A 13,833-nucleotide genomic window follows, 5' to 3' on the forward strand; every position below is an offset into this window, starting at 1 on the left:
TTGGTGCTCACTTAAGACAAGGTGGAATTGTTTCACAGTTGACACCTCCTCGAACACCACAGTGTAATAGTGTGTCCGAACGTCATAATCGTATTTTATTGGATATGGTGCGATCTATGATGTCTCTTACCGATTTGCCATTATCATTTTGGGGCTATGCATTAGAGACAGCTCCATTCACATTAAATAGGGCACCATCAAAATCCGTTGAGACGACAACATATGAGCTATGGTATCGCAAGAAGCCAAAGTTGTCGTTTCTTAAAGTCTGGGGATATAATGCTTATGTCAAAAAGCTTCACCCTGAAAAGTTGAAACCCAAGGCGGAAAAGTGCGCCTTCATAGGTTACCCAAAAGAAACAGTTGGGTACACCTACTATCTCAGATCCGAGGGCAAAGTGTTTGTTGCTAAGAACGGAGCTTTTCTTGAGAAAGAGTTTCTCTCGAAAGAATTGAGTGGGAGGAAGATAGAACTTGATGAGGTTGTGGAACCTCTGCTTCAACAGGATGGTGTCGCAGGGCAGAGAGAAATCTCTACCGAGGCAACACCAGTTGAGGAGGAAGCTAATGATGATGATCATGAAGCTTCGAATCAAGTTACTATCGGACCTCGCAGGTCGACAAGATCATGTACTACTCCTTAGTGGTACGGGAATCCTGTCTTATCTATCATGTTGTTAGACAACAATGAGCCTATGAATTATGGAGAAGTAATGGTGGGCCCAGATTCCAACAAATGGTTAGAGGCCATCAAATCCGAGATAGGATCTATGTATGAAAACAAAGTGTGGACTTTGCAAGTATTACCTCAAGGTCGCAAGGCTATTCAGAAAAAAATGGATCTCTAAGAACAAGATGGACACAGACGGTAATGTGACCATTTATAATGCTTGACTTGTGGCAAAGGGTTGTTCACAAGTTTAAGGAGTTGACTACGATGAGACATTCTCACCCGTAGCGATGCTTAAATCCGTCTGAATCATGTTAGCAATAGCTGCATTTTTCGATTATGAAATCTGGCAGATGGATGTCAAAACGGCGTTCCTTAATGGGTTTCTTAAGGAAGAGTTGTATATGATGCAACCCGAAGTTTTTGTCGATCCAAAGAATGCTGACAAAGTATGCAAGCTCCAGTGATCCATTTATGGACAGTGCAAGCATCTAGGAGTTGGAATAAGCGCTTTGATGAGGTGATCAAGGCGTTTGGGTTTATACAACTTGTAGGAGAAGCTTGTATTTACAAGAAAGTGAATGGGAGCTCTATAGCGTTTCTAATATTATATGTGGATGACATATTGTTGATTGGAAACAATGTGGAGTCTTTGGAGAGCATAAAGGATTACTTGAACAAAAGTTTTTCAATGAAAGACCTAGGAGAAGCTGGTTACATATTAGGCATTAAGATCTATAGAGATAGATCGAGGCACCTAATAGGAATTTCACAAAGCACATACCTTGATAAAGTTTTGAAGAAGTTCAAAATGGAACAATCCAAGAAGGGGTTCTTGCCTGTGTTACAAGGTATAAAGTTGAGTAGGACTCAGTGTCCAGTAACTACAGAAGATAGACAAAAGATGAGTACCGTCCCCTATGCTTCCGCCATAGGATCTATCATGTATGCAATGTTGTGCACAAGACCGGACGTCAGCCTCGCCATAAGAATGGCAGGCATATTTAAAGTGATCCAAGAGTGGAACACTGGGCGGCGGTCAAGAATATTCTGAAGTACGTGAAAAGGACTAAGGAAATGTTTCTCGTTTATGGAGGTGACGAAGAGCTCATCGTAAAGGGTCACGTCGATGCAAGCTTTGACACTGATCCGGATGACTCCAAGTCACAAACCGGATACGTATTTATTCTCAATGGGGGTGCGGTAAGCTGGTGCAGTTCCAAGCAAAGCGTCGTAGCAGATTCTACATGCGAAGCTGAGTACATGGCTGCCTTGGAAGCAACTAAGGAGGGTGTCTGGACGAAGCAGTTCATGACAGATCTTGGAGTTGTGCCAAGCGCATTAAATCCAATAACTCTGTTCAGTGACAACACTGGGGCCATTGATTTAGCCAAGGAACCAAGGTTTCACAAGAAGACCAGACACATCAAACAACGCTTCAACCTCATCCGCGACTATGTCGAAGGAGAGGACGTAAATATTTGCAAAGTGCACACGGATCTGGATGTTGCAGATCCGCTGACTAAACCTCTTCCACGAGCGAAGCATGATCAACACCAGAACTGTATGGGTGTTAGATTCATTCCAATATAAATCACATAGCGATGTGAGACTAGATTATTGACTCTAGTGCAAGTGGGAGACTGTTGGAAATATGCCCTAGAGGCAATAATAAAATAGTTATTATTATATTTTCTGTTTCAAGATAATCGTTTATTATCCATGCTATAATTGTATTGAATGGAAACATAAATGCATGTGTGGACATATAGATAAAACTATGTCCCTAGTAGGCCTCTAGTTGACTAGCTAGTTGATCACGGATGGTTAAGGTTTCCTGACCATAGACAAGTGTTGTCACTTGATGACGGGATCACATCATTGGGAGAATAATCTGATGTACTAGACCCAAAATATAAGCATAGCCTGTGATCGTTTCATTTTGTTACTATTGTTTTCTGCATGTCAAGAATTCATTCCTATGACCATGAGATCATGTAACTCACTGACAACGGAGGAATGCCTTGTATGTATCAAACGTCGCAACGTTATTGGGTGACTAAAAAGGTGCTCTACAGGTATCTCCGAAGGTGTCCGTTGAGTTAGCATGGATCAAGACTGGGATTTGTCACTCCGTTTGACGGAGAGGTATCTCGGGGCCCACTCGGTAATACAACATCACATACAAGCCTTGCAAGCAATGTAACTAAAGTTTTAATCACGGGATCTTGTATTACGGAACGAGTAAAGAGACTTGCCGGTAACGAGATTGAAATAGGTATGGGGATACCGACGATAAAATCTCGGGCAAGTAACATACCGAAGGACAAAGGGAATGATATACGGGATTATATGAATCCTTGGCATAGAGGTTCAACCGATAAGCTCTTCATAGAATATGTAGGATCCAGTATGGACATCGAGGTCCCGCTATTGGATATTGACCGGGGAGTGTCTCACGTCATGTCTACATAGTTCTCTAACCCGCAGGGTCTACACACTTAAGGTTCGGTGACGTTTTGGTGTAGTTGAGTTATAGGTGCTGGTGATCAAAGTTTTCTTCGGAGCCTCGGATGAGATCCCAAACGTCACAAGGGTTTTCGGAAAGGTTCGGAAACGAAGATTGACATATAGGATTGTTGCATTTGGCTTCCGGAAAGATTTCGGGCATTGTCGACATTGTAGAGGGAGTGACGAATGGGTTCTGGGGTTTTACCGGGAGGGGCCACCCACCCGGAAGAGAACCTAATAGGCCCATGGGTCGCACAGGTGAAGCCAGCCCAATAGGGCTATTTCGGCCAAGGAGAAAAAACAATGCAAAAGGAAAAAAAGAGGAGGTGGGAAGGAAGGAAGGGACTCCTCCCTCCAAACCGAATTGGAGGAGGATCCCTCCTCCCCTTAGGCCGACGCCTTGGAGGCTCCCTTGAGCCTCAAGGCTAGCCCCTCCTCTCCTCCTATATATACTAGAGGTTTTAGGGTTTTTGAGACACAACTTTGCCACGTGCAACCCTAAACCTCTACTCCGTAGTTCTTCCTCTAGATCGGATTTATGCGGACCTCGGGCGGAGCCCTGCAGGAACAAGATCATCACCATCACCGGTGCACCATCATGCTGCCGGGGAACTCATCTACTTCCCTGTCTCTCTTGCTGGATCAAGAAGGCGGAGATCATCATCGAGTTGTACATGTGCTGAACGCGGAGGTGCCGTCCGTTCGGCGCTAGATCGGGACGGATCGTGGGACGACGGTGAGTTGAATCACGAAGTAGTTCCACTACATGAACCACGTTTCTTAACGCTTCCTGCTTAGTGATCTACAAGGGTATTGGATCAGATCTCCCTCTCGTAGATTAACATCACCATGATAGGTCTTCGTGTGCGTAGGAAATTTTTTGTTTCCCATGCAACGTTCCCCAACAATCCTTATTTTGGCACGAGGGCCTCGACAGGGATAGAAGCGCATCTCGTCGTTTCACAAGAATGGATATCGTTACAAGTACATGTACTCAAGAGACGAGTATATGGAATTGGCTTACACTCACCACAAGCTACATGAGAGTCACATCAGTACAATACATAAATATCACAAAGAAGAGGAGGGTCCGACTACGGACAAAAATGAACGAGAAAAGAACGGCGTCCATCCTTGCTATACCAGGATGCCGACCTGGAACCCATCCTAGATCGATGAAGAAGAATAAGAAACTCCAAATGAACAATCAACGCGCTCGCGTCAAGTAACACTTTACATGTACCTGCAACTGGTGTTGTAGTAATCTGTGAGCCACAGGGGCCTCAGCAATCTCATTTCCAAAGGTATCAAGACTAGCAAAGCTTAATGGGTGAGGTATGGTTAATTGGTGAGGCTGCAGCAAGCGACTAAGCATTTATTTGAGGTGGCTAACTTATGAGTACAAGAATAAGAGAGGGATGATCTACACATAACGGACGTGAACTACTCATGATCAAATGAACGATCTTGAACACCTACTTATGTCAGACATAACCCCACCGTGTCCTTGATCGGAGAAGGAGCTCACGAAAGAGACAGTCACGGTTATGCACTAAGTTGGCATATTTTAATTAAGTTAACTTCAAGTTATCTAGAACCGGATGTTAAACAAAGTTTCCATATTGCCACATAACCACGGGCACGGCTTTTCGAAAGATTTAACGCTGCAGGGGTGCTCCAACTAGTCCATCACAAACTACCACACGCTGCGACGGAATGATCTCGATCAGGGAAACCGTGATCTCCTCGGGTTCCTATTCGAAAACCTCAACCTCGAGATAACCCAAAGCATCCTCGGAATCCCTTGCGCAAGACGCTCGATAAAGGTAAAACAAGTCCAACAAGGTCGCCCGACGTGCCGACATCCCGATAGGAGTCACGTATCTCGTTCTCAGGACACGATGGATGAGTGATGGTTACCACGCCAAACGCGGAGTTGCCCCGGGTAGCGTTAATAAGCTGCTCTGTTTTGGACCAGCACCCTCAGCACTGGCCCTCCCTGTATTATGTTGAATTACTCCTAGTGTAGCGCTAACTCCCTATGTTTTTGAGTATTAACATAATTATTATGTTGGACAAATATAGTACCAATGTTGGGCCTTGCCAGATGAGATTTATCCCAAAACAAGAATCTAGGGGGTCCTCATAACAACCCCAAGCATCTTAGGAGCGCTCATTTATGGAACATAATACCGGTAGCCGAAACTAAGCGGGCAAAGGTGGAACAAAACACAAGGCTAGAAAGGCCGAGCCTTCCACCTTTTACCAAGTATATAGGTGCATTAAATTAAATAGCATTAATATGGTGATAAAACAAGGAACCCATGTTAACACATGGAGACAACTGCACCTGCAACTAGCAACTCTAACACATGGTTAAGCAAGTGGTAACATAGCCAATCAGTGGTTTGCTAGGTTGTGATCGGGTTGAAGGTTTTCATGTTAAAGTAGAGAGGCTGACATTTAACAGGTCGTAGGCAGCGAAATATAACGATGGAAATGATAAAACTAGCATGGCAATGATAGTAATGGTATCTAGGGAAATGATCATCTTGATTGAGATCCCGCTTGGAAGACGAACGACTCCGTGAAGCACACGAGCGGACATAGTCGAACGGGTCCTCACATTCCGACACGCTTGCGAAACTCTATCGGTATGAAGCAAACTGGAAACAAGAATCAACACACGATATTCATCACATGATGCACAACACATATGATGCATGAACGGCTACAGTTGTGCATGGTATGGCATGGCAATTCACAACAATCAAACACTACACATTAAGTGAAGTTCAATATACAACGAGTTGCATATTGACGAAATATGAATTATTTATGTACACGGCAATATTAAATGTTGTTCAACATGGCAAGAGGTGAAGCGTAATTAAGCTACCTATCTAGGCATTTTAAATGACGTCGGAAACGTCATATATCATCTCCGAAATGACCCCATGCGTTAATTTATAATTATGTCCAGATCTGAACTAACATGTTTTAATACTTGTTAAACAGCAAAAATAAAGTGGTTCACGTGATTCTACACATCGTTCCAATCAATTTACACATAGAGATCATTGCAAACGGAGCTACGGTTCAAAAGATACGATCATCGCAAGATATGATGCCTTGAATGCAATATGCATGCGGATGACAGTCACAAGCACCCCCAAAACATACAAGCAGCAAGATAAAATAAAACTACACTAGATTCTAAGCAAGTTTCATGTAGGACACGATCAAAATGGAGCAAGGTTCAACAACTACAAGCTAAACAAGAAATAGCTACAATCTGCCCAAAACAGCAACATGGCATTTTCTACACCCTAAACCAACAAGCTAAATAATTCTAAAATGCTCAAACAAGACATGAGGCAGTAGTAGTCAAGACGCACTTCAACCCCCTCCTAATAACATCTATAATAGCAGCATGGATCACTAGGAAAAGGACTCACAAAATGGCATCTCACACACAGTTTCAGACTTAGTGAAAATCACACTTTGACAGTGCAGTTTTTCGATCTGAAGGCATATTGACAGCAGTAAAACTACATGCTACGGGGCACCGAATGACATGAAAATTTACAGCATGCTAGAGAATCTGAAGGACTACAAATAACTCCATTGCACCAACCCCAAAGGAGCTATAGATCATTAGCAAAACTCATGGAAAGACATCAACAAAATTTTACAGATCTCAGACTTAGGAATATTTCAGCATCTCCAAATCAGCACTATTTTCAAGGATGTTAACAACAAGAAAACAACACCTAAACATGGATTTATATTGCAACCAAAACTACCAGACGCTAGCCTACATATCCAAGAGCATGTTTCTAGTTCACAACTCGTGCATATCACGCGCGGAATAAATCCCATAAAATAAACAAGAGGGCAACATGGGAAAATAGCATGTATGCTAAATTACTCAAAAGGTAAAAATAATATATAATATGTGGGGTTCGAAAAATAAAACTAACGCCACACATATATGCGAAAATATGTCTTAAACACGACATAGCAAACTAATGATACCATACATGCAAAAATGCAAGCAACTACTATAAAATACATGGCAAAGGGTCCCGAACAACATGAACATTTTATCTACGGGGTTGGAACAATCCGGACGTGCACAAAAAGAACTACGGGATATTAACCTATTAGGACAACACACAAATCTAGGCAAACGGCGGTTCAAACACTCCAAACATGCATGCAAGTTGCAAAATATTATTATACGTGAAAATCTACACAAGATACATATATCATACGTCGTGATCCGATGCACGGTTAATTATATACAGTCGTTTAAATGTTTATATTCCTGAAATTACTAAATTCGGGAAATCTAATAAAAAACCTAAATGGGCTGAACTGGAAGGGCGCAGCTTACTAACTTGCGCCACGGGCGAGGAATAGAGGGGCAGGGGAGGTAGCTCACCATGGGCCACCTAGGACAGATCTGGACAGGAGGCTTGGGCCGACGGAGGAGAGGCGGCTGGGCGCTGGGCCGCTTGCTCGCCTAGCCCATGCAAGCGAGGTACTACGCTCGTCCCCGACCTCCCGCAGTCGAGGCCAAGGCGAGGCCATGGGGCAACGGCGGCGAGCTGCGGTCGAGGAGGGGCATGGCGGCGGCTGGCGGTGCATAGCGGCGGGGTTGGACGGATCCGACCGTCGGAGGCCCATTCCCGGCGGCGACCGCCTTGAGGGAGCTCGGGCGAGCTTAGGCCGCGGCGGACCGGAGGTGCGGGATCTGGGCGGAGCTGTGATAGGGAGCACGGGAGGAGGGTCGAGCTCCCTAGCGTGGCGGTTCTTGCAGGCTATATCTCGCACGGGGGAGTTGGGCATCGCATGGCGGCGGGGAGACTCTCGGGAGGAGCTCGCAACACAGGAGGAGAGAAGCCGCTCGGGGAGGAGGGGAGGCACGGCCCCTAGGCGGCGACGCGATGGGCTCACCCGGGCGAGATCTGGGCTCGGCGGGCCGGCGGCTAAGGGGAGAGGAGGTGGGAGAGAGGGTTGTGGAGGTAGGTGGGCGCGGATTTTGAGGGGATTAGGGTTTGTTGTCCAAATTTGGAGGTGGAGGTTGCTTAAATAGGAAAGGGGGGCTAGGGTTAGCAGTTTTTCGCCCCGGTTTCAACCACACGATCTAAATCAGACGGCCTCGAACGCGGGGACACGCTAAGTGGTTGTGTAGAGTAGTGTAACATCCCAAATTTTGGAATGTTAATATAATTACTAGATTGATTGTTTGTTTGAGTGAGTGATTGAAACTTTAGTGAAATCTGTAACCTTTTAAAACTTTGAAATGAGAGGGAATAAAATGACTTTCCCCATTTTCCTCTCAACTCAAACTCATCCGTTTAAAATCAGTGAGAGAAGATAACATGACTTCTTCAACTAAAAAGAATATGAATCAAGGTGGCATTTGAATTTATTTCGGTATTTGATTTGAATTTATTTTTGGCACAAGATTTCAACCACAAATGTTTTCCTCACAATATACTTGCCAAGCAAGAAAGAGAGGAGGTGACATGACACCCCAAAAAAACAAAAGTCGGATTTTTATTCCATTTAAAAAAACAAATTGTAAAGCTTTTATTTTGTAAAAAATAAAATGTTCATGTGATGCGAAATATTTTTCTGATAATTTTGATACATAATAATTCTATATTTGGAATCATATTTATTTTCTTTTGTATGTTTTACTTTCCTGTTTTTATAAAAAGGAAACAAATCGTTTTATTAGGAAAGCAATCGTGGGCGAGTTAGGAAACCGAATTAGGCCCAAATTCTTTCTTCTCCTACCTGTGATCTCTTTCCTTCTGTGTGCACGATAGCTTCCATGAAGCCATGGCACCGGAATCCCCTCCCCGATCTCCGTGTCCTTCCCTCCCATCGCCCCCCACGCCCTATTTAAGATCCCCACTCCTTCCTCTCTCTCCATTTTCCCCAAGAGCCGCTCCTCCCCTCGCCTCTAGCCGCCGCCCCACCTCGCCGGAATTCCTGTAGCAGCAGGTAAGGTTTCCTCTCTCTCTCTTTTATTCGTCCCCACTTTTAGATCTAAAGTATACGGCTTAGATTAGAATTAGTTTACCCTTTCGGTTTTAGTTAGAATACCGCGATTTTTCTGTTAGTTAGAATTTAACGAGAGAGCTTTTCTTTACTTTGCGACCGTCCTCTTGTTAGCCTAAAACGTTGACACCCCACAACCAATCAGAATCTGCCACGTCACCCTTTTCTTTTTAATCTTTTTCTGTTTTTAATTCTCAAACAGATTTGACCCTGATTTTAGATTGCTTATAACTTTTATTATATAACTACAATTGAGGTGATTCTTTTTTGCATTGGAACAAAAAATTTATGTAGTTTCTGTAGATATAAAATTAGTCCATGTTTGAAAATTTAAATTTAGAATTTAAATTGATTTGGTTTAAATCTTATTTTGTTAATATCTGGAGTTTCAAAATAGATTTTTAGTTCACTCTTTTTGCTACTAATCACTATTGATCTTATTTATCAGTAGGTAAAATTACAGAATTTTTGGAGTATATTAAATCATTATTTTATGTAAAACAGATTCTGTTTTAGTTCTTTCTAGGATTATTACTATTTCTTTTGCTATAATTGTTGTTAATTTGTTTTCTTGTATACTTGTATATAGTTATATTTTGTTTTTCTATTAGTTAACAGTAGGTTTTCAACAAGAACAAAATTTTATTTTATTTGATAGTATGAAATCAATTCTAGTTCGGTAATAACTCGCAAATTGATTTCGTTGGTAGTTTGATGTCCTATTTGAAAATACTTTCAAAATAATATAGTTTTACGAAAAATACTTTTTGTTATCTTAGTTAATTTTATATTTTCTTTTTTGTTATTTACTTATTTTTAGTGTTTTATTTTCTGTTAAGTTTAATTTAGAACAAAACTATTTAGTGATTGTTGTAGTAGAAGACTCCATAGTTTTCTTTGAAGTTTCTTTTGGATCTCTATTTGATCTTTCTTATTGATTTTATTGCATCAAATTTTATTGTTGTTTGTTATATTGATTGCTAGTATGATTGCTTATATGAATACTATGTTTGATTATATAGATTTCATCGGAGAGTGACGAATAGTTCTATCAAGTTATTTCTTGAGAGCGATATCTATCTCTATCAACCTTACCAGGCAAGTTCACATTGATCATATTTTACCTATGGTTTTATTGCATTAGTTTCAACCTTCTTCACCCATTGCATGCAAGTAGGTACTTGGAAACTTTGGTTATTGAGTAGGATGTTATGATAGGCACCCCTAAACCCTTGTTACTTTTGTCGAGACGTTATTTTGCTATGCTCCTAGTAGACGGGGTTTGGTTGATTGTTTATCATGAGTGTTGTGAGAAACTTAATAATCAAGACCTGAAGACTCCAAGACTTGCAAGACCTCGGAACGAAATATACCTCTGGGTGAAGGACGGTTCTGATGGGCTCCGTGGGAAAACCAGTGGAGGACCCGGGATGCATGGAGAAGCACCATGACATCTTGCAAAAAGCTTCACCCAGGCTCAAAGAGATGGATGGATATTTAAAGACCCAAGGCTTACCTACACAGCCACAAGTCATTATGGGCTCTGGCTTGGTTGGACAACGTGGTGACTCTTGACGGGCATGCTACGAGATGTAGAAGAATGGTAGGATTGGATGGGCACCGACAGAGGCTCAGAGCAACCTGTTGAAAGACCATGTTTTAACCATCCGGTTCTCAAACACCCTGAAGTGCGAGGACTTCAACGGAGGCGGAATAATCTTGTGGGGAACGTGTGCAAAACTCTGCAGAGTTCTCAAACCTAATCGATTAGCCGTGTCCACGATCATGGACAACTTGAGCTGAAGGAACTGAAGTTATCAGGAATTCTCAACACCATTTACTATTGATGTGGGTAATATTTATAACTTGGGTATGAGAAATGGTTGGTGGAACCTTCTCATTAACAATGAACAATGTAGCAAATTTTTCTTTTACCTCTCTCTTGTTGTAGGAAAATTTGCTTTACGCAAAACTTAAACTACAGCCCCACCTACCATACATGCATATAGTATAGATGATATTTACACCTCTCTCTTTTGTGACTTGTCGGCATATTCAATATGCTGGCCTACACGGCTGCAACGTCTTATGTTGCAGATACTTTCTTCGATGAATAAGAGTATGATTCAGGGTTACGATCTACACACAACCTGCCGTTGGTGCTTATTGGGACTCCACTCCTTTGACTGTTTCCGCTAAGATTTTGAGGAATATATCAAATTTTACGTTATTTACATGTGATTGCACTTTGATATATACATTGGTGTACTGTGTGTGCCAGCATACTGATCTAGGGATGACACAGATACAAAGAGGCTTGACTCATTTTGAGTCCGGTCGCTACAAGTAGGCTAGCCGGAGATGAGAGGGAAAACGGGAACCCGGCAATGTATTTTCAAACACAAAAAACGTCCGACGATAAACGGAAGACGGTGCTGCTACGGTCGACCGTTCGGGTACCAAACGGACTCCATTACAATGAAAATTGGCAGGCGAACTACCTATATTCAAATAAGACAGCACACCAAGTTTCAATTGAATCCGAGAATATTTTAATACACACTTTAAAAAACAAGATTTTGACGATGTCGCGGGCGCGTGCGAGTGTGGTTGGACTCAAACGGTCAACGAAGAACACGGAAAGAACCGGCAACTAATAACGGATGCAAGTTTTGAAAACTGGCGGCAACGGAGTGCCGATGCAATGCGGATGATGCGCATGATGTGATGATCATGCGACAAATAAAAATAAACACACGCCAGAAACGGAAAAAGAGGGGAATCTTCTGGGGCATCGGTCTCGGGATGTCACAACTCTCCTACAATACAAGAGGATCTTGACCTCAGATCCAAGGATGAAAGGGGAAGAGGAAGAGAAAGAGCAAGAGTTAAAACTTAGTTGCTTCTGACAGACGAGTGAAACCAATGAATATTGAAGGTTGCAAGAGGTTGAAGAATAATATGAGAAAGAAGCAAGAATTCACACAAAATTTCGGCAGCACTTTAGTACGAAAAGAGGACAAAATTGATAAGATAGAAAGAGCTAGACAAGATTCACAACAAACTAACTAAATTGAACAAGGGAAGAATATGATGTTGAAACGATTAAATGATAGATTAAAGAGAGCAACATCACAACTCCTCCATTACAAGAATAGAAACTAGATCTTGGAAGAAAGAACGAAGAAGAACATGAGAACTATTACCACTAGAATCTTGAATAACACCTTGAGAATGAAGAGATCTTGAGCCGCCTAATAGAAAACTGAACAGGACACCAGAATAACTGAGAGACAAACGAAGAGACAACAATTGAGAAGAGTTTGAGAACGAAAGCTGAAAGCTGAGAATGAAGAAATCTTCTAAAATGATGGCCTTCGGAGGATCAAGAATGAAAACAACTCAGAAATGCACCAGATAGCGAGAAAGGAATTACTCATGATTAGAAACAAGTCAAGATAATGCTAGGAAGCTTAAATGATGTTCTTCAAAAGAATGGAGAAAGATTTAAGAGAAACACTCCTTCGTTCTTCCAAGCTAAGAATGAAGGCAAGAACCATCACCAAAAATAACTCAGACACTCTGTAATAAGAATATGAAAAGTTGAGCCAATGATGAAAATAAAGTCAAATAGATCTTGGAGAATGAACATAAGTGATGGAATCCATACTTATGTCACACCTGAAAAGATTAAGACATCTCCGGAAAAGATTACAAGACCCATATAAAATCCTGGGAAAACCTATGGCTTATGGGCCCACTCAAAGAAACCACTGTTGAAAAGATTGCTTAGAAGAGAGATATTGCACCAGCATAAAGAAAATTTGATGAGGTGAGACCCTCAAAATAATTGAAAGAATAGAAAACAAGAAACTTCTAAGATTTCTTCAACACTCCGGATAGAACAGAGATTGATGAATAACAAGAGAGGCTTGAATAAGAATTTCCAACACGGAAATCATTAGAGGAAGAAAAGGATAAGATGAACACCGAAAGCTTGTACTGCATCCACCGGGAACAAAAGAACAGAAAAGATAGCAGAAGCAACAATGAAAAGGAAGGCACTAGGATGATAACTAATCACTGAAGAATAGGGCGGCAGGGTGGGGAAAAAACAAAGACAACTTGGAACAAATGAGACAAACTCTGGAAACAAGAGAGTTTGATCTTGCAAATCTTGAAGAGGATTAAATAACTTGAAGAGAAGCGCACCGGTTGAAAAGAATGGACATGACAACTCCGGTTGACAAGAATTGATAAGACAATTTGATTGAGCAACATAATTAATTAGCATTCCCATAGAAATATGAGAACATCTCTTCAAAAGATATGAAATCACCATTTGACATCGAAGCAACTCGAATTACCATACTCCAACAAAAACAAGGATGAGGCTTACGAAACAAGCCAGAACAAATCCATGATACAGATTTCGCTCGATATTTCGTGGATAGATTCGCACGGGCTCAATCCTATAGTAGCCATCATGTACAAGGCAGTGCACACGACATACGAAGCGTCCCCGAGTCGTAGCAACCTACAAGGACTCTTTAAGACACGACGATAAACGTTGT

The sequence above is a fragment of the Hordeum vulgare genome, chromosome 1H (genome assembly GCF_904849725.1).
Source record: "Hordeum vulgare subsp. vulgare chromosome 1H, MorexV3_pseudomolecules_assembly, whole genome shotgun sequence".
Taxonomy (NCBI): Eukaryota; Viridiplantae; Streptophyta; class Magnoliopsida; order Poales; family Poaceae; genus Hordeum; species Hordeum vulgare.